Source organism: Labrus bergylta, chromosome 17, assembly GCF_963930695.1.
Source record: "Labrus bergylta chromosome 17, fLabBer1.1, whole genome shotgun sequence".
Classification (NCBI taxonomy): domain Eukaryota; kingdom Metazoa; phylum Chordata; class Actinopteri; order Labriformes; family Labridae; genus Labrus; species Labrus bergylta.
In genome coordinates, this window is record NC_089211.1 from 15,967,108 (window position 1) to 15,986,416 (window position 19,309).

At 40.0% G+C, this 19,309-nt stretch overlaps 1 protein-coding gene across 1 annotated transcript in view; it reads left to right on the top strand.

Moving 5' to 3' along the window:
- Positions 1 to 3,607: 3,607 nt before the first annotated feature.
- The window catches only part of LOC110000216 (formin-binding protein 1), a 68,581-nt gene continuing 52,879 nt past the window's right edge, over positions 3,608 to 19,309 (top strand). Inside the window, exon 1 of the transcript XR_010668974.1 lies at positions 3,608 to 3,935. The gene's annotated coding sequence lies outside the window, so the exon portion shown is untranslated. The remainder of the gene's footprint in view (positions 3,936 to 19,309) is intronic.

Consider the following 19,309-nt stretch of genomic DNA (forward strand, 5'->3'; position numbering starts at 1 on the left):
TAATACTTCAAAGACTAGATCCGGCAGGTTCTCTCCGTCTAGGTCATTTTTGAACCAGAGGAGCACCTGCTGCAAAAAAACTCTGACCACGTCTTCTGTCATGGCGTATGAAAGTTCAGGTGAAGCTGCGAGCTGAAGGACGTCCTCTTCCTTTGAGACCCCGTATATAGCGGTGTCTGACAGCAATCTTCCTTCTGCAACCGTGGGAATCTGATAAGTCTGCCCCTTCATCGAGTGACAATAGATGTCTTCAGTGAGCTTCTTTGTGAATCTTCTCATCGTCTCACAGGAGGTGACATTTTCTACATTTTCGTAGATATCGTCCGCCGGTAGCCGTGGCAGGAAAACCTCCTTCAGCATCTCCTGGACATTGTCTATGAGGCTTTTAATGCTGTTTTCACTTTCCTGACAAGATTCCTGCTCACTTAAGTCAATGGTTGTTGTCCGGATGATAGCAGTGCAAGACTCAATTGAGGCGATGAGCTCAGGAGAGACTGGTACAGCACCTGGTAAATCACACTCATTTGGCATTTGTTGAGTATTTACCTTAGGCGATTTGGACTTCATTAACACAGAGCAGTCTTTAGCTGGCATAAGAAACTTGCTCTTGAGTCCCTCCACAACACGACGTAGGTGATCTTCAGAAAACCTTTGGAGGTGGCGCCATCTGAAGTGGATATTTGTAGCAGGGTCTTCTGATTTTGGCAACTGGGAGGCAAAAAAGGCTTTCAGCTTACTCACCAGCACACCTGAACTCACATTGGACAAGACTGGGAAGTCAGTTATATTTGGTGGCCCTTGGCTGGTGCCATCCACAAAGTCCAAACACGGCAGGGTTTGAGCAATCAAGTGAATGATGTCAGTCGCTACAGCACGAGCGGTCTCAGAGGTAGCCTCAGCTTGAGTACTACACGCTGTCTGCTTTGCGAGGATGGAGCGCACTGCTTCAGTGGCTGCAGTGACAAAGCTGTCTGATTTGAACTTCACCAGCTCCCCATATGGGTCTACCTCTGTCTGTGGGGCTGACTCATCTTCTTTGTCCATCTCTGCAAAACATTGACTCAGGAGTCCTGCAGTGCAAGCTACCATATCATTCAGAGTGCGGATGCAGGATATGGTGCTGCTTACAAAAAAAGCTGGTTCTTTCGATGGTGAAACAGGTGTTTTGATGGCCGCCGATAGGACAAAATTGACCTTCAGTGCCACTTCTTGGGTAACCAGCTGGGTCAGGTTGTCTGAGAACACACTGGCCAGTCCCTGAACCTGTAAAACCTCGCTGAAACTCTGCGCGAGTGAATCTCCCAAAGAGAAGTAGATGCGCTCCTCAGATACTCCAAATAAATCTGATGACAACTTCGCCTGAGGATGGCTGCCAGTGATGTACTGATGAACCACAGGCATTACAGCATTCAAGATAACTGTAGAGACAGACTGAACAATCTGCATACACATTTCTGCCAATACAGTTCTTGTTAGGGAGTCCAAATCTCCAGCTGCAATCATCCTCCACTGTACTGGGCTCAATCTGTCCACCATTGTCCAGACCAGTGGGCAGAGAGTCTTGGATGTAATCAGAGGGATTTCACAAATCATCTCAGATTTGGACTGTGCCATTGCAAATAACAAAATGAAGTTAGTTGAGTAGCTGCTTTTCTCAGGAGTTTGCAATATGCTTTCTGTCGACGAGGTGACTTTGAAATGACTTGCTGTAGGTGGACATGGAACACACAACTATGACATGGCTTTCTACTATGATATCATAATGGTCAGAATTCCAGAACATCTCATTCATTCTCTGCATGAGCTGCAATGGTAACTACTTGGTATCTGGAATGTTTACATCCTTCAATTGCTCGTGGTCTTTGTGTTAAGATTTATATCATATCATTTTGCAAAGTAGAGTTTACCTCCCGACTAATTTGTTATCATATTTACATTTAATGACAAATTATCTCTGTCCTCTTGTTAAGTTTGTTTAACTTTTATCATTGTAGAATAAAAGTAATTTAATGTTTAAGCAACTCTTGCTAAATGTCCTGGTTCTTGGACATGGCACATGAAAAAAAAACATGTTAGTAATCACACCAGTTTTAATAATATTAACTTTATTAATAAAGACAAGATGTTTTCTGTGAGAGCAGTCAGTAGAGTATATCACTAGTTAGTTTGATCTGGAAATTGTGATTCAAATAGGATTTTGTTGGCAAGTAAAATACCTTTAACTTCCTGTTTAGTGACGTCTCTCCACTTTTTCACATTTCCAGCCACTAGATGGCAGCATTATTGAAGCGATTCTGGCCACAGCATTGACCCTAAAATTGGCACAATTTGTTTGATCTTCCCTGTAGACACAAACAATGTATTATCATAAAGGTTCATGTTTTATATATATATATGAAATATTTAACATGATTAATTAAATTCATTGTTGTATTGATGATACTGAAATGGGAAATATTATACATCTGGATAAGATGTAGATAAGTAAAGATATACATTATATTGAGGAATTTGACTGGTATAGCCACATAAATATTTGTTGGCCCTTTTAACTGCTTTGACTGAAATATCAAAATAAATACAATGACTTGAATTTTAATCATTTTTATGTAGGCTATATTTCTGTAAACCATTCTGTTTACGTGTGGTCGAAAATATGATTAATCTGACATAACAAGTGCACAACTCTTCCAGTTTCTTTATTGTATTTACCAACAAAACATACTGTGAAGGGAGCATAGCTTAAAGGGGATATATGAATACAATATGAACTAAAATAAATGTTTAAAATGTCAGTAAAACTGCAATAAATGAATAGCAATTAAAATTTGGATTCCTCAGATCACACAGCAGACCAATAGACTGACATATGAAGCTTAATTGCATGTTAGCCTCTAAAAAAATGCAGGAAAAAATGTAATCGTTGAAGGCTAGATAAGGATAAAAAGCTTGAAACATATTTGTTTAGTAGTAGAATTAAGCAGAATTAGAAAGACTGAGGTTGCAATCTTGGGATTTATTATGTTGGTGATGCCTCGAATGCATCTGTAAGTAGGTTACCTCATAGACTTGTGGCTGATTTTCGGTCATTGTTTTTTGTCAGGTCTATTATCTTGTGGTTCATGGTGCATCAACGTTTCTAAACACTGCACCTTCAACTCAACATCCTGTGTAGGCTACTAAAAGTGGAGGCTCGATTCAGTTGTCGAGGGTGTTGTCTGCACGCATGACAACTTTCGTAGCCTCCTTATCAAAAAGAGTGAAAGACAAAGGCAGAACAGAAAGTGGGATTGCTTGCCCAAAAGTTAGGCTATCAAACCCTTTGGGGTGGGGGTCAATAAAACATCTGCCACGGGTGGTGACCCTTTTGAACCTCCGCCTAAGCCCCCCCCACCCCCTCCACATGTTTCTTCAGCATTCAACCCGCATTTCAATCCGGGGCACCACGTCAGGGTCTAACGCAGATGAAGTAGCGAGTGCGTGAAAACCGAGGCTTGTAAAAAAGCTTTATTCGACTATCCTGCAGAGACACCCCCCCCCACAAACCATTTCTCTCTCTCTCTCTCTCTCTCTCTCTCTCTCTCTCTCTGCTTGTGCGCGCGCAGGAGCAGCAGCTGTCATTGGGTCGAAGCGGGTACCCGCGCGAGCTGTCTGCATATAGCGAAGAGACTATCTTGTTTGAAGATTGTGCTGCAGCTCCTGGCCATCTTGCATCAGACAGGATGAGACTTTGAATTCGGGAGAAAACTACGAGTGTTTTGGAGGCCTCCCATCTTTTCTCCAGAGAGGCAGGTTGACAGGATAATACCAAAACAAGGCGCAGAAAAAAAAAAATCACGTCTGCCGCTGTGTGTGCGCTGAAAACACCTCATACGAGTTGTGGATTATTCCGAGGACATCGTACTGAAACCATGAGCTGGGGGTCAGAGCTATGGGTGAGTCTCGGTGCACTTGAATGTCTATTATTGTAGAGGACCTAACGGGTCTACAGACCGCAGTGTGTGTATCCATGTTTGCCGCTTAAACGACTTTGATGTGCGCCGCTTTGCGGGGTGTTCACTGTTCAGCCTCTGTGACGTGACACAACTCATTTGTAGCGCTAATCACTGAGGTTTATGGATTGTAGCCACGGTGACTTGTGATACATTTCGTTTTAATTGTCGGTATGACATCATGCAGCTAGTTGGCTACAGCTAACCATCCATTTCAGTTAGTATTTTTTTCGCAGTTTCTGTACCACGCTTTGTACACACCCCCTCATATCGTAGATGTTGTGCTGCAAAGTTATCGAGGCTGTATATGTTAAACTGTTGCTGTCATGTGTGTTTTCACATCTGTGGCAAAAGCTGAACATAATGTGTAAGGCTATTTCACAGGCTGTGTTGTTGCTTTCAGTAGAGGAAATAGATAAGGTCAACTTGTCTGAAATACCTACCTAGGTAGTAGGCTTTTTTTTTTTTTAATTAGCCTACAAAATGTGGTAAACAGCAATAGTGAAAGGCATCCAGGTATTTTACTGTAAGTAGCCTATAAGCTAAAAGTTGTAATTCCATATCGAAAAATGTAAATACTCTGTTATAACTAATAGTCATGCAGTCAAAATACAACCAGAAGTAAAATAATTAATGCAGAATTACCCTTTTTATGGCATTGTAGGCTTTGTATTAAGGGCAAAGAAGATATCTGTAGGCTATTCATGTTTATTTTATTTAGGCCTACATCCATTTAAATAATGATAACTATTTGGATTTGTAAACAGAAACACAGAATTAACCACAAATTTAATTTCTTTTGACTGAATGATTCATCTTAAGACTCTACCACCACATATGGTGGAAGTAGACTTGGCTAGCCACATACATATTTATTTTGTCGACTCCAGTATCATGATTAATACAATGCATTGACGTTGTACTTATTTGAGATATGTTTGTGTGAACCACTTTGGTTTACAGGTGGTCAAAAATATAATTCACCTGACATAACCAGTGAACAACTCTTTTAGCGTGTGCCACCACATGTTAAGGAAATTGACTTGTAGTCACAGATATATATTTTTTTGTCCCTTTTAAAAAAAATAGCATGCCTTTTGACTGAATAATACATCTTGAGCTTGTACCACCACACTTGCCTCTGAATCACAAGAATCCAGGATGGCCTTAAATATTTCTCATATTTGACTTGGTTTGTCGCGCTATGCTAAAACCTCTCTCTCATGGTGAGCAACAGAATACTTCTAAGTAGAACCTCAGTGACCTTCCTATTTTAAATTCCTATGCCATGATGTCACTTTTTATCCTGCTCAAATTCACTTTTGAGGATTGCTGAACTTCTTATAACCCTGTAGTAGCTCTTATCAAGCCAGCCACTGTATCAGTGGTATTTCCCCCATATTCAGACCCTCATGTTAAGGACAAAGTGTTGTAGACTGAAGCATTCATACGTTCAAGATTACAGGACTAGGGCTGTGTCTAACTATTTTTACGACGTGGTAATAAGCACTTGTGGCGCGTGAAATTCCTGTTGTCAAGGGTTTTGTTTCAGTGTCGCGTGTTGTTATTTTGTGGCGGAAATGATGCATCGGAAAAGCTGTCATTCTGCTGTATGTGTGCTGGCAAACTGCCTGGAAGAGGTGCTGCCCTGTTGTTACAATGTTCAGTAGATCTTTACCTGCAAAAGGTCCTGTTTTATTTGCTCAAACTTTTTGCTTACCTTTAAGGTGACATTGATTTCTAAATTGAACAATCTTTGCTTTATTTGAATGTACGGACCCACAACACATGGCCTCAAATACTTGAGGTAAAGTTGGACTCTTTATTCCCTGATACTGTCTAAAGTGAGTTTGAGTTAGATGTTTTCTTCTCTGTTTATCAGTAAAGGGGTCTGGAGATAGTTAAATAAGGGATGTGTTTTCCTTTCTAAGAAAAGAAGGAGGGGGAGGTTCTCCCCTGAATTCTCCAGTAATTTACCTGCTCCAAAGTTCAAAAAAAGCAAACCACCAGTACTCAACATTCTTTGCATTTTAACCAGTGATGTAAGTGTATTTTGACTCTACTCCTGCAACGCATGACTGAAAAAATTGCTGCCCAGGTACTCATGCAAAACATAGCCTCAAGGTATTTCAGAAGTCTGGAAAACATTTGAAAGTTTCTTTAAAACCGGCTGAGCGTTTAGAATAATGTATCACAACCAGATGCCTGCTCGTTTTTTTTTCGTAGCAGGTTGAATGGAATCCAGACACTTGTTGTTTTAATCCTAGTCCTGCAGTAGAGCTGCAAACAAAGAACAGCGATTCTCTACAGGTGGCTGTTGCCACTGGAGAATGAACGCAGCTTATTTTGTTGTTGCCCCAATCGAATCAAATAGTAAAAACAGGTACTAAACACGAGAGCTGTTTCTATGACAGCAGTCATGGTTTTTTGTAGAGCGAGCACAGGATGTGGTGGGTAAGGCTACAAGTACGTCTAATAGGGCTGTAACCAAGGAGAACTTGTTATTACAAGTTGATAGATTTGGTCCCCAAAATGTCTGAAATGGTGAAAAAAGTTATTATAAATATTATCCAGAGTCCAAAGTGATATCTACATGTGTAATAGTTTGTCCAACTAACAATCCAAAACCTTAACGTTACCACCTAACATTGATCTTGAAATACACACCAATTCCTCAAATTCTTGGAGCTTAGCTGCTTCCCAGTTTTGATAGGGATGCTATGGTGCAACATGACAGATGAAGGATGAGGTATCACATGCACAACACATTTTATCACGCTCATCCTGTCGTCTTGCTGCAAACAGGAAAGTAAAAGATATATCAGGAAGTGAAGTCACAGTCGAGCATGATTTCTCAACCACTCTGTTCCGAGCTGTGAGGTATTGCGAGTAGACCTTGCACTGATATTTTACCCCAGTACTGGTGTATTACTTCAGAAACTCCAGTAGATACACAAGAGAGTCTAAGCTGGCCTTGGTCTAACTATTACCTTATTTGATTTGAAATAGCAAATGTTGATTAGGTTATGGCTTGCATGGTAATTGTTTAGGCTTCATAACTACACTTAGTTGACAAGTCCCCAACATTTTGAATACTTTTGCTTCAGCATAAAAGCTTTTTATAGTCTTCTCTTCACTGCGCACACTTGGAGAAAGTAGGAATGTTTGCTGCCTTGAAAACCATCCCCACCTCTAGCATTACCAACAAGGTACCAACAGAAGTCATGAAACCATTGTTTTCTTTAAGGACACTCTTGTGCTGAAGAGCTGTCTTTTGCAAAGTCAAATTCAGTCGCCACTGACCTGCAAGAACTCAGAGCATTAAGCACACTATATTCTTCTGCAGAGTACTTTAAGGTACAGAGAGATCGCGAAGTCTAGGTCATATTCTCAGAAATGCAAGTTCTTTTTTTTTTTTAATAAACATCACATGTTCTCAGTAAGGAAGGACCCAGAAGCCTTTCCAAAAGAGTCATTATGCACAAGTGCAACCGAGGAAGAAGGAAGTCAAGTGTGGTGAAACATGTGACTGTTTCTTAGCGGAACAAGGGCCACAAAATTTGAAATTATAAAGGACGAGGCATTTCACTTATTAGTGCTTGTAGAAAGTTATTACTCTGGTTGACCACGACATCTCACAAGTACGTCCTCTTGTGGCTTTGGTGCCGGGACTTGTACTCTTAACAGCAGATCGGTGCCACCAAACAGGCAAAAGTTAATTTGTCAAGGAAAATGTAACAGATGAAGATATCTGCAGACCAATTAACAGCAGCACATTCTCCCTTACATTAAAAAAGAGGAAGATGAAACGTATCCTCTGGCTGTATATAAAACCAAGTTACTACTTAACCTTCCCACGATGACACACCTTGAATGTTTCACTTCATCAGAGTGGTTCATTTGGAAACTGGATGTAAGCTACCCACAGATGGCAGACTCCACGAAATGTCATAGTCCATTGGAAGCAAAATTATCTTTCCCTGTCACATCACTTAAAGAGGCGACATGGACAAGGCTGAAACTCATCTCAAAGAGCAGCAGCTCAAGGTGAGTCCAACTGCTTGGGAGTCACTGGCACTGGCTTTAGAACACTGAGCAAATTGTGTGGTCTCTAATTGAACCACATAACGGTGTCAGTTGAGGCGTGAATAGACGTCGTCTTGCCATTGGGGACAGCTGATGAAACGAGTGCTGCAGTGTGTGGAGTGTTTCAAACTGTCGGCACTAGGAGTAAGGCGAAAAATATAAATACAGCAGAGGATCTCAAATATTTGTTCGGCAATGTAGCTCAATACACGGAGTATTCCATCTTTTATCGTAAAATTATCAAGGGAATGTTAAATACAAATTTAGCTTTTTTTCAAAATGTGACAATAAGTTACTAACTAGATTTGTTTGTTCCAGTTGAACTCCTCATTCATCCCTGTAATAGTCCATTGCATGTAATTTAGTCGGAAACTGTAATACAGGTCGAGGTTGTTAGGAGCTTTCAACATTAAAAGAAGGTCCCATCAGCATTTCTCAGACTGTCTTATTTACTTTGAATTTGGTTGCAACAAAATTTCCAATAAAAAAGGTAACTTAACGCAATATTTGTTTTCCCAATACTAATTAAATTGGAAAATAAAGATACTACCTAGTAACTAAAGTATCAGATGAACTGGTGTCTTTTGAGTCCAACCTGTATAGAAGGCAGGGACACTCCCATAGTCCCATTGAGAGGGGAAAGTTGTATCGTCTGGAGAGACCTTTGAAACACCACTTGTTTTCTCTCACATCATTAAGTGGTGCTCCAGTCTTTGCCAGAGGGACCAAAGGCATAAAAGTACAACCAAAACTGATTGCTCTTAGAATTTGTTGATTTCATTTGTAGCTGCATCTCCTGGAAGTGTCGTCTCGAGCCTCAAACAGACTGGCTTTAGACCGACTTTTTCACTGTGTTCTGCTGTCTTGGCTCAGGCTCCCCCCAGGGTCCACTCTATTTCCCCCTGCTGCTCAATTGACATTCTAGGCACCTCCAGGAATCGAAACCCGAGCTAGCTTGTTTCCTTCTGTCAGTGCACTGGCTGGACTCAGAGGGGGTCAGAGACTGAAACTTTTGGCAAATTACAACTGAAACCCCTGCAAGCACCCATTAAATCTCACACTCATCACCACCCACCTGCTGACTCAGTGATACCACCCTGAGTCCCATAGTCTTCACCTCATTCTTTGAACCTCCAGGATGGTAAAATAGTAATGAATGGATCTGATCTGTAAGCCCTAGACAGCACCCCAGGGAGTGGGTATCAAAAAGAAAAGAGGATGAGGGGGATGGGTGAGGGGGTATTCAAACCAAGAAAGTTCAAAGTGAAACATGTAAGACAATGGGACAATCCCTTGACTACTTCTGCTTTCAGACTTTCAACATGTTATCTGGTCTCATATTTGACTGCAAAGCCTATAGTTTTCAGTTTTTGAGTAGTTTTTGTACATCTTAAAATTCATGCTGAATATTTGTGAACCTGTACTGCAAACACTTCCTCGCTTGGTGATGAATAACTTAATTGAAAAAAATATATATTTTTAAATGTGACAATTCTTGTCATGATGCAAAACATTGACATAATGTTTTAAAATGTATTTTACGGATTTGTTCAATGTTTTATTAATAGTTTAAACCTCTACATTTATTTTTTGCCAGTGCAGTGTTTGCCCAGTTACAGTAATCACATTTACAGATTTAGAATGTTGTGTCACAAACTACTTGATACAGGGTGGTATTATCAACACAATGTATTGTATATTGGGATACTCAAAGCATAGTAATACTTTGTAATTCGTAGTATAATTTAAGAAAAAAAACATATTGGTAGAAATGACACATCTGAATCTGAGGTGGAAAAAGTACCCCATTGTTTTATGTTTTACACACTAAAAGATTGACAGACATTTTCTTGATTGGGCGTTTTCTGGAGACATGCGTTGTCCTTCAACTTCCTCCAAGCAAAGAAAAGCAGAGGTCTGAGCTGTTTTGTCATCTTGTCCCTAAAAAGGTGACTCAATCCTTCCAACCACAGACTGTTGCAGCCTCTAATCTTTAGTCATGCCTCTACTGTTATTTGTAAAGTCTTTGCAACGCCTCTAATTAGCGCTGCGACAGTAGGAATTATTCAGGTCTCAGCCATATGAGCTCTGACTTATTGTCACCTGAACCTCACTGCCTTCCATGTTCTTTTAATTGGGGCGACATTGTTCTCCTGTAAGTGTCATTTGTTCGGAGGCTTGTGACAGCATTGATTTTTCTTCAACACCGGAATGGAGTAACACTAGCAAGGAGATTGCCAGGCTGTTTTACAACCATGGAGGACGGTGAACAAAGGGCTGCAATCTTTCTTGCAACATCTCCATTAAAACTACAAATGCTTTAAAGTGTTAAGCCTTTAAAAGTTTCCCTCATTGTAGAGAAAAAATGTGAGGATTATAAACAAGTGATGTTAGCAATAAAAGCATGCACATAGATAGACAAGGGTAACTATTTAAAACTACCAAAAAACTAAGCAGGTGGTACACATTCAAAATGGGATGATATTTATTCTAAAGCTTGACTAATATGTAGCTTTGAGACAATAACGCTGTTTTCAAAAGGCGGGGAAATTCACAGTGTACTGATATGACTGCAAAAACAGGGAAACTTAGCTAACAACATGAAAATAATTCAGTTCCAAAGGAGGAAATGGATGTGACAGCACACGTTTGCTTCAGCGAACACGGCATGTGGTGTCTCTTATAATGTGCTAGAGATGCTTACTGTAGATTTGATCAGCTTTGTGTCCCAGTTCTCCATCTAGGGATGTTACTGAGGGCCAAGAAGCAGTGGTTTTACTGCTTGTGTGACAGCAGTGGTTCGTTTTTGTGCTTCCTTAAACCTCCTCATATTAAAGGGATACCCCATGTGGTCACTGAGCATGTTCTTAACACTTACTTTATGGCTGCTTAATGTGAAGAGATTCCAAGCCGCAATGAGAACTGGCTCTTGCAGCTGCACAGTTACCACACATTTGTCTCCCACTGCTTGGACCTAATCTTTCTGTTGAAGATAGGTCCAGCCTTTTTTTTATTTTTTTTATTCCTGCCCACTCTTCGCCTTTTTTTCCTACTTATTTAATTTACTGTTTTTTCTCTTTTCTCCCCGCCCCTCTCATCCCACAGACTCATTGTTTTTTCCTTTTCTGTAATTGCCATTGTTTGAATGATGTTAATGGAAACTTCAAGTTAAAGCTTGTTTTCAAAAATGATGCTCAAGTGTTCTTGATTTTAGATCAAATAGAGGAGGAGTTAACCTCACATTTTTCTTATTATTTAAAAGCTGCGTGGGCCTGAAGAGGCCTCCTAGGGAGTGCATCACTGTGTTTCATTACTGAATCTGCAGTAGCCCTCTCACTAGCTGGACTACCTTGTGCATTTAGGTGTTACTTATAATAAGGCAGTATGTGTGATGTGAGGACATTTTAAATGATCAAATGGCCTTATTAATTACTGCCGTCAAACACACAGATCTGAGTCATTCCAAGAAGATCAGCCTGCTTGCAGTGTCAGGAAGCCTCTGAAGGAGTGCCACCTTTACTCATCCTGATATGAGTGATGTCAGGGTGGAGTGAAAGGGCTGCCACACAATTCAGAGAACCTGTCTGAAAAACGGATTACGCTGTCAACAAAATCAAGACCCCACCCCAATCATCCTTAACATGATGTTACAGAAATTACACACTCAATGATGAAAGTCTTCTTCTGAGCCAATCCCTGAGACAATAATAATAAGTGTTTATATTCTAGCACCAGCATTAAACCATTTGTTATTACCGGAGACAAATAAAAGCTTTAATTTGAAATAAAATGCTGAACAAAAAGCTAACAGGGCTGCATGTTAACTTTTGCTACATAGGTTGATAGTCTTGTAGCATAAAAGAGGATCAGGATCAGCCCTTCTCTTTTAATCATCTTGGACTTAAGACAGCAAAACATTGGTTTAAACACACCTTCAGCAGGTGGACTTGTTGTAATTGAGATAATAATCCATGCTGCACTATAGCTGAAGTGGCACCGAGCCAAACCATTTCCGCACTTAACCCATCAGGGGATTCAATTTACATCAAATCACTCTGTAATGTTACTTTTATTCTCTCTCTCTCTCTCTGCCTCCCATTTCACCGGTGCGATGAGGTAAAATGATTCACAGCACAGAACAATTTTCTTGTAGCATGTGCAACATATATGTCAAACTGTCCAGCCCTGCTGCATAAAAAGCAGCAGAGAAACTGAAACAACAAAGTGAGTTCGGTGTTAGAAGAGGAAGTGTAGTAGTAGGTAGTTGATGTTACTGGTTTTTCCAGGGCTATTGGACATAGACAGATAACATGCGTCGCTTGCCCACCACGTGTCCTTTAGAAAGGATGTTTGAATGCAGCTTAATTTGATCAGCACCAGTTAGTTCACGAAATAATTCTAAACACACCATTGGTGTTGATTTGCCTTTATTGCTTGATGCCTAAATACTAACAATTAAATCCAGCATATGTCAATGAATACGGCTCAGCTGGATGTTTGGCCAACGAGTGTGTGACCTTGATCACCTCAAGATGACCAAACCAATCGAAGTCCTTTTGCCATTTTAAGTTGTTGTTGACTTGCGTATGTAAACTTTCCTCTGTAGCAACAGCGGTTTCATAACCTCCAAAAGAGGCCACGACCACAGCTCATGCCCCAAACAAAACACACATCACGAGAGAAACTTAAGTTGAAGGACCAGATGAAGTCATACCTCAACAGAACATTTTTTTATGGTAAATTTCAATGCAGTTACCTATGCCGGTACGCTGGTATTGTCTGAGTTTACTTGCAGGTTCTCCATGGTGTCTCTTAATGTAGGAGATCCGGCATACGTTTGCTCAATCACTGGAGCCTCTTAAGCATTACTGTGCACTAAAGTGTTATCAGAGCCAACAAAAATATTTATTTTAGATTGGAAGATACTTAAGCAAATGTAAAGGAGTTAATGTTAATATTCGGCCATACTTTGTAATGTTAACATTAATCTGAGGGAATGTCATGACCACAGTAGATGCATGCATACTTATTGCCTTATACAGGCCTTAATTACATTTACTCAGTAAGTGTCATTGTTTGAGATCAACCGTTTATGTTATACCAGGTATCAGAATGGAGTTGTTCTGACTGAGGCTAGATTTGCTCTCATCAGCCTGTAGCTGTAGTGCGTAAATAGCAAAGGAAAGACGAGCAGCCTTACATGACATGGACAGAAAAAGGGCAGAGTGTCACACGGATCTATTTATGAACTGTTAGCAAGCCTGACATTCTGGTGTGAGTGTAAAACACATAAAACACAAATATGTTTAATCTAGCCTCTCATTTACTGCCATCATGTCTGCCAGCACACTTAATTATATATTGCTGCTGTTTGTTCCTATGTGATTTTTCCTCCTTAATATTGAGTTCCTTCACAGTAGATCTGCTGTATAATTATCTCTCAACACTGACACCTATTGGCAAGGAAGTATAGTAATCACAAAGCTACCATTTTAACCCAATGCAAACATGTAGTGATTATGTTCAAATCATGGGGGGGGCTTCTTCAGCAGAAAGGTTCACATGAGACATGTCATGGCAGCACATTACTCGAGAGCCCTGGCCTGAGATTCACCTTGTAGATCTGTTTCGATTCTTTTAATGAATATTACAAAGATACATAATGACTGGAATATTTTACAGTGGAAAAATACAATTTAATTCAAAAAGACCCAGCGTTGCATTTTTGTTCTGTGATTTCTTGTTACCGGTACTTACTAGCTGATAGAATTAATCCATAATGAGTTGCTGCTAAACAGACCTCAAACATGGTATAACACTTTAGCAGCTTAAAGTGAGAACATGAAGTCAGTAGCAACTTTTTCTCCCCAAACACTCACCCTAACAATCTCATTTTACTGATATGGATTTAGTTACTCAAAAATAATCAACTTTAAAGCTTCAACGACGAATGGGAAATTGGTTAGTTGCAAACTTTTACATAAAATGCTAAATATAGCCTTATTCAGACCTCCGTTTCAAGGTGTGATATTTATGTTCCTTTGATGTTTCGCCTTCAATTTGAGTGTAGCAGAGGCATAATGGGGGGAAGAAGTGATCCCCCCCACTGTGCCATCTTCGGAGGTAGTAAGGTGAGGTGAGGTGAGATTGGTGGTGCCAGCAGGAGAGTGCAGCGCTGTGTGTGTGTGTGTGCATGTGTGACTGTGTATGTGGAGCTGCAACTGTGCCTCCTATATGGTTGTGCGCAAAACAAGATATTTAAGGATGTCATTTTAGGCTTTGGAAAACGCTGAAAGTCATTTTTCACTATTCTTAAATATCTTTAAAATCATACAATGAAAATAATGGGCTGATTAACCAACAATGAAAACAAACTTTAAGTTGCAGCCCTACCCCTCTTGACTCATTCATCATTATCCAATAATGTGAACAATCTCCCAGGACAACAGATGGCCAAAGGCAAATCTGCTTTGTCTTGAATAAGGTAATTTAAATTGAGGGATACAGTTTGATTGAAGCCCTCAGCTCGCCGTTGTTGCAAATAATAATATAAAGTATAAGGAGCTCTTATACATACTAAGATGTCTTTAAATCCAGAGAGTGTGTTACGTAAGAGTTAAAGAGCTTTTTCTTTAGAAAAAAAAGCAACAAAAACGTGTCAGCAAGAACAATGGCTAACATGTGTTTGCTGGTCAGGAGGATTATTCTATAGCATAACGGCGTCCCATTGGTCTGGTAAAGTAGTTAGAGGGAGGTGTAGTAATCAGATTAAAAAACGTCATTTGATCAAGTGCTGCTCTTGTTACAACATTTCTGTTGTCCTCAAACTTCATTCTTTAGTTCTGCTTCAATTGGTGGATATGGTCTTGGATTAGGAATCACCAGGATTTATGCCCTTTTTGGGGCCGTCCTTTGCATTATTGTATGACATCTGTCAACAGTTCCTTTGCCTGACTAGGGCTTGTACTTGGTACTCCTTTGAGGCGGATTAACTTTGGTCGAGGCTCCTTCTTTATACTTTTTCGTCGCATGAAAACTGTGACCATGCTACGCAGAAAAAGTGAGTTTTTTGTATTTCTGGACAGTGTTTACTCTGTGATATCGGATAAGGAAGAGCGGAGGGAAGAGCTGACTCCTTGTGACGAGTATCTACAGGTGCTACTGCAGATGAAGATGATCAGTGCTGTAAGTGAGCAGAGGTTCTTGAGATTTGTTCTTTTTATTAAAAAAAACATACAATACTGTTTATCCTGCAACAGCAACAAAGACTCTGTTCTACATCATTTTTGAAAAGAATTTGAATTGACCTGCTAAAAGTTCGTAATGTTGCGTTACCCAACCCCCCTCCTTCACTTCTGAATAGTTTTATTAAAGCTCCTGTGAGGAGATTTTAGCTGGTTATGAAAGATATTGATGTCTCTATGTGACCTACAAATGCTACCAACACCATCCATGAAGAGATCATTTCTATATAGTACATTTTAATGCTTGTTACCACTGACACAGGGTAGGTGTCAGACAAAGTGAATAACAGCAGGTTCCCAAAATAACTGCCTTTCTTTATATTTTCTGTCGCAAAGATTCAAAGTGAGTGTTGTGTTAAGACTGTTAAAAGAAAGCAGGGTGAGATTTAAAAGAAAACACTACGTATACATGTACAAGACAAGATCAAAAAGAGCTAAGCAGTGCCGCTTTTTCCAGAGTGGGCGCCAAAACAATGGAAACCAGAAGTTCCTCTCAGGAGCTTTCATGCATCAAAGTAATAAAAGCACATAACACCTAATTTTTCGCTGGAAAAATCTTGCTGTCTGATCTCATCATCTCATCATTTATTGACTCCTGGTAAAAAGCCTTCTTAACTTGTAGATTGCAGACGGATAAAGTTTTACACTTGACATTGCACCTTGTCTGCAGTGCCTCCTGTTCCTTATTTAGATGACAAGCCAGCATTTTAGTCTGTAGTTTTGGTGTTTTAGCAAGATAGCTGCTTTGTACAAAGCCGACATGCAGCCTTTTTCTTTGACCATTAATCGACCATACATCTTTGGGCAAATCATACTTCCATAGACTGCTTTCCTGACTACATAAAATTACTGTACCAGCAGTTCAATAAGACATCAGCTAAACACTGATTGAAATCCAGATCTTCTTTTGCAAACTACCTGAAGCAGTCTGTAGCACTTACAGACTCAAATTTGAAAATGAAAATTGAAATGTTTAGTAAAGTTAGAATGTGAACTTTCTCCTGAAGTGTCAGTTTTGATTGCCAGTCACAGGACGTCTTTGGTTTGTATTGTAAAATATGACAAGAGAAGGTCTTCCACTGTAGAGTCATTAGAAGCCAGTTAAATCAGATGCTGCACAGAACACCGCAGTTCGATTGTCTTTTTGATGTCCATGAATGAGTTGTCAACCTTTCCAGTTACTGTGACTCACAGAAGCAATTTCCTGTTGCTTAACCCCCCCTTTAGTAGGCTATGAATCTTATCCAAGTGAAAGGACTACTCATACATGAAGAGTAGAGGTAGAGCGGTGTAAAAAAGCAACCAGGGTCCAGCATGCAACATGCAGGCCTTCAGAAAAAAAAAAAAAGTTTTATGGGCACAGGAGGATGAGACACGTGTGAGTACACCAACACACATTCTTAAATTTCAGAGCAGCAGAGGCGTTGTTTCTATAAATATCGACACGGCATGCAAACAAGAGCTCTTACACATAAGGTTGCACACTGGGCCAAACAGCTGTTCATATTTTGGAGAAAGTTGAAGTGTGTTTTAGCAAGTAAATGTGTGTAGTTTCCTGTGAGTGTGTGATTTTTGTGTTCTATCGGAGTACTATTTTGCATAGACTTCAACAAACATCAGGCAGTTGATGGTTGATCCTTATATTAATAGTGAAAGACTATTAGCAAATGTCTGATCAGTTCTTAGTAACGCGCTGGTATCTAGCAAAGCTTTAGTCATCCAGACCCTAATTAGCATAGGAGATGAAAAAAATGTGTTGCGTTTTTGCATCAACATAGATTTTCTTCCCCTTTTGCTCATTTTAAATCTTGAGTCTGTTACAACAAGAGCTCATTTTCTCATTTGTGTGTTAAATCCTCAACTGGGTGGGTGGGCTCGAGCGCTAACAAACCCGTCTCAGCCTTTAATAATCCAAAGAGAAATAGCTGAGGGCAGCAATTCAGCAGCTGAGCACTTGACCATCAGTCTTCGTTTAATGTGTGATTGTGTGAGCGAGGATGCTTTTAATATTTATTTTTTTCCAGAGACTCCTCTCCGACTCAGAGGTTACATCGGGCTATGGAGGCATTGTTCCGCCTCACTTTCTCGTACAAAGCCCTGAGTGTGTTTCAGAGAGGGTTTGGCATCTCCCACTAAATATTTGTTCTTGCTGCTGGACGCCCACTGTTGCCAGACAGCGTGAAGAGCTGCATTGACCAGCTCATGGACGACTGTAGATTGTACTTGCACGACTCTGAGTCATCTCTCTGCTGTGTCTAGGGAACTAACGCCAGAGCATCAGTCTTTTTTTCTGCCACTTTCCCTTCACTTCATATCCCAGGGCTTCATGTGCAAGAACAATCGAGCTTTTTGTCAATTATTAGAATTGGCAGGACACTCAAAGTCTAATAAACAGTTTTGGATGATAGAAGTCTCTTTCTCAACCTTTCCATTCTAACTGCAGTTTTTGGGGCTTGTCAGCTGAGACCACAGCAACAAAAACTCATTTGTGTTAATCATGTCGGTTTTAGGGATTGTGTACAGACCCAGCAAGTGTCAGTTAAAATAGAAGAGATTGCTCATTCCAAATCTTCCTGATTTTCTTTCCGGTTCTTTTTAGTTCAGCGCAACAAGAAACTTCTGTGGGCAGAGACTGGATAGGTGGAGCCCGCGGGGGAGCGCAGCACTGTGTGTGTGTGTGTGTGTGTGTCTGACTGTGTACAAATTATATGCCGTTGCGGTATTGATATGAACATGCAAAGACGTAATGACGGTTGAGACGCAATCAGAAAAGGGCTTTTGAAACTTTATTCAGTGATTTATTTTCCCCTTTCGTATAACAGTGACTGTTTGTTTTGGAGACTCGAACAAATGATGAAACTAAAAACAACAGGGCATATATTTTGCTTAGCAAATGAGGATTGATTTGTTGACGTTTGTGGGTAGTAAAAAAAATCAAACCTTCTCTTTGATGATAAGACTAAAAACACATCTGTGTGTGACACGATTAGTACTTCTATCATCGCTTTTGGAAATTTTGCCCCAATTTAAATATTTAATGAATTCCAGGTCAGTACATGCACTCTATGTATTTCAGGAAGATATTTTCAGACAAGCCCTTTCACAGCTGCCTAATCCGCTGTCCTAACTCAATGCATTAAACCGTGAAAAAAAGGACAAAAGCATCTGAAAGACCTCCTGTCTCATTGTCCTCCCTCCAGCAGAACATCTGTCCCCTCTGCCTCTCTGCTGGATTCCCCCTCACTCTTGCATGACGTCTGCCTTTCTTTGCCTTAACTGGTTTCCTTTTAGTGGTTAATTCACTCAAGTAGACACAAGTGACCCAATCAGAAAGTTTGATGGAGGTTAAATATATTTTTTCTACTTAGTCTAGTTTTTTAGTTGCAAAACAAAAGTTAACCCAAGTCAAGTCTCTTTAACTTTCATTTAAATGCATCGTAATGGACAATTTTTAAATGGGATTAATGGTTTAAAAAGTGAATCCACTTTTTTTCCCTTCCATTATGTCTTTTTACTTCATGTGTCGACGCTGTACCTTTGTAGAGGGAGTGTAGAAACCATTCAGGCAGACTGAGCACTCATCTGTGAAATCCTCCCATCTTCTTACATAATCATTTCATTTAATGAGAGATCTGCTTAGAGAAGTTTTCAAACACAATTTCAAATGTAATACATATAGATATATTTCCCTTATTTCACGCGTCTTTAATGGACACTGTTTATTTGAAACTCTAAGCATGTGTTAGATATACTGCAGGTGTTTTATTGTTGATGTCTGATTCACATCTGCATTCACATCTTTTTTTCCATTTAGCCTTTTTCATCTTGCAACTGATTAGTCAGCTACTTCCTATTTTTCATTTCCACCCGTTTACTCACGGAATGACTCTTTTTTTTCTTGACTCTTGTGTTTTTAATGGCCTATTGATTTTTACTGTGATCACCAGAGCAGCAATGTGACCTCTGCAGAGGTGCGAAGGCTGGAAT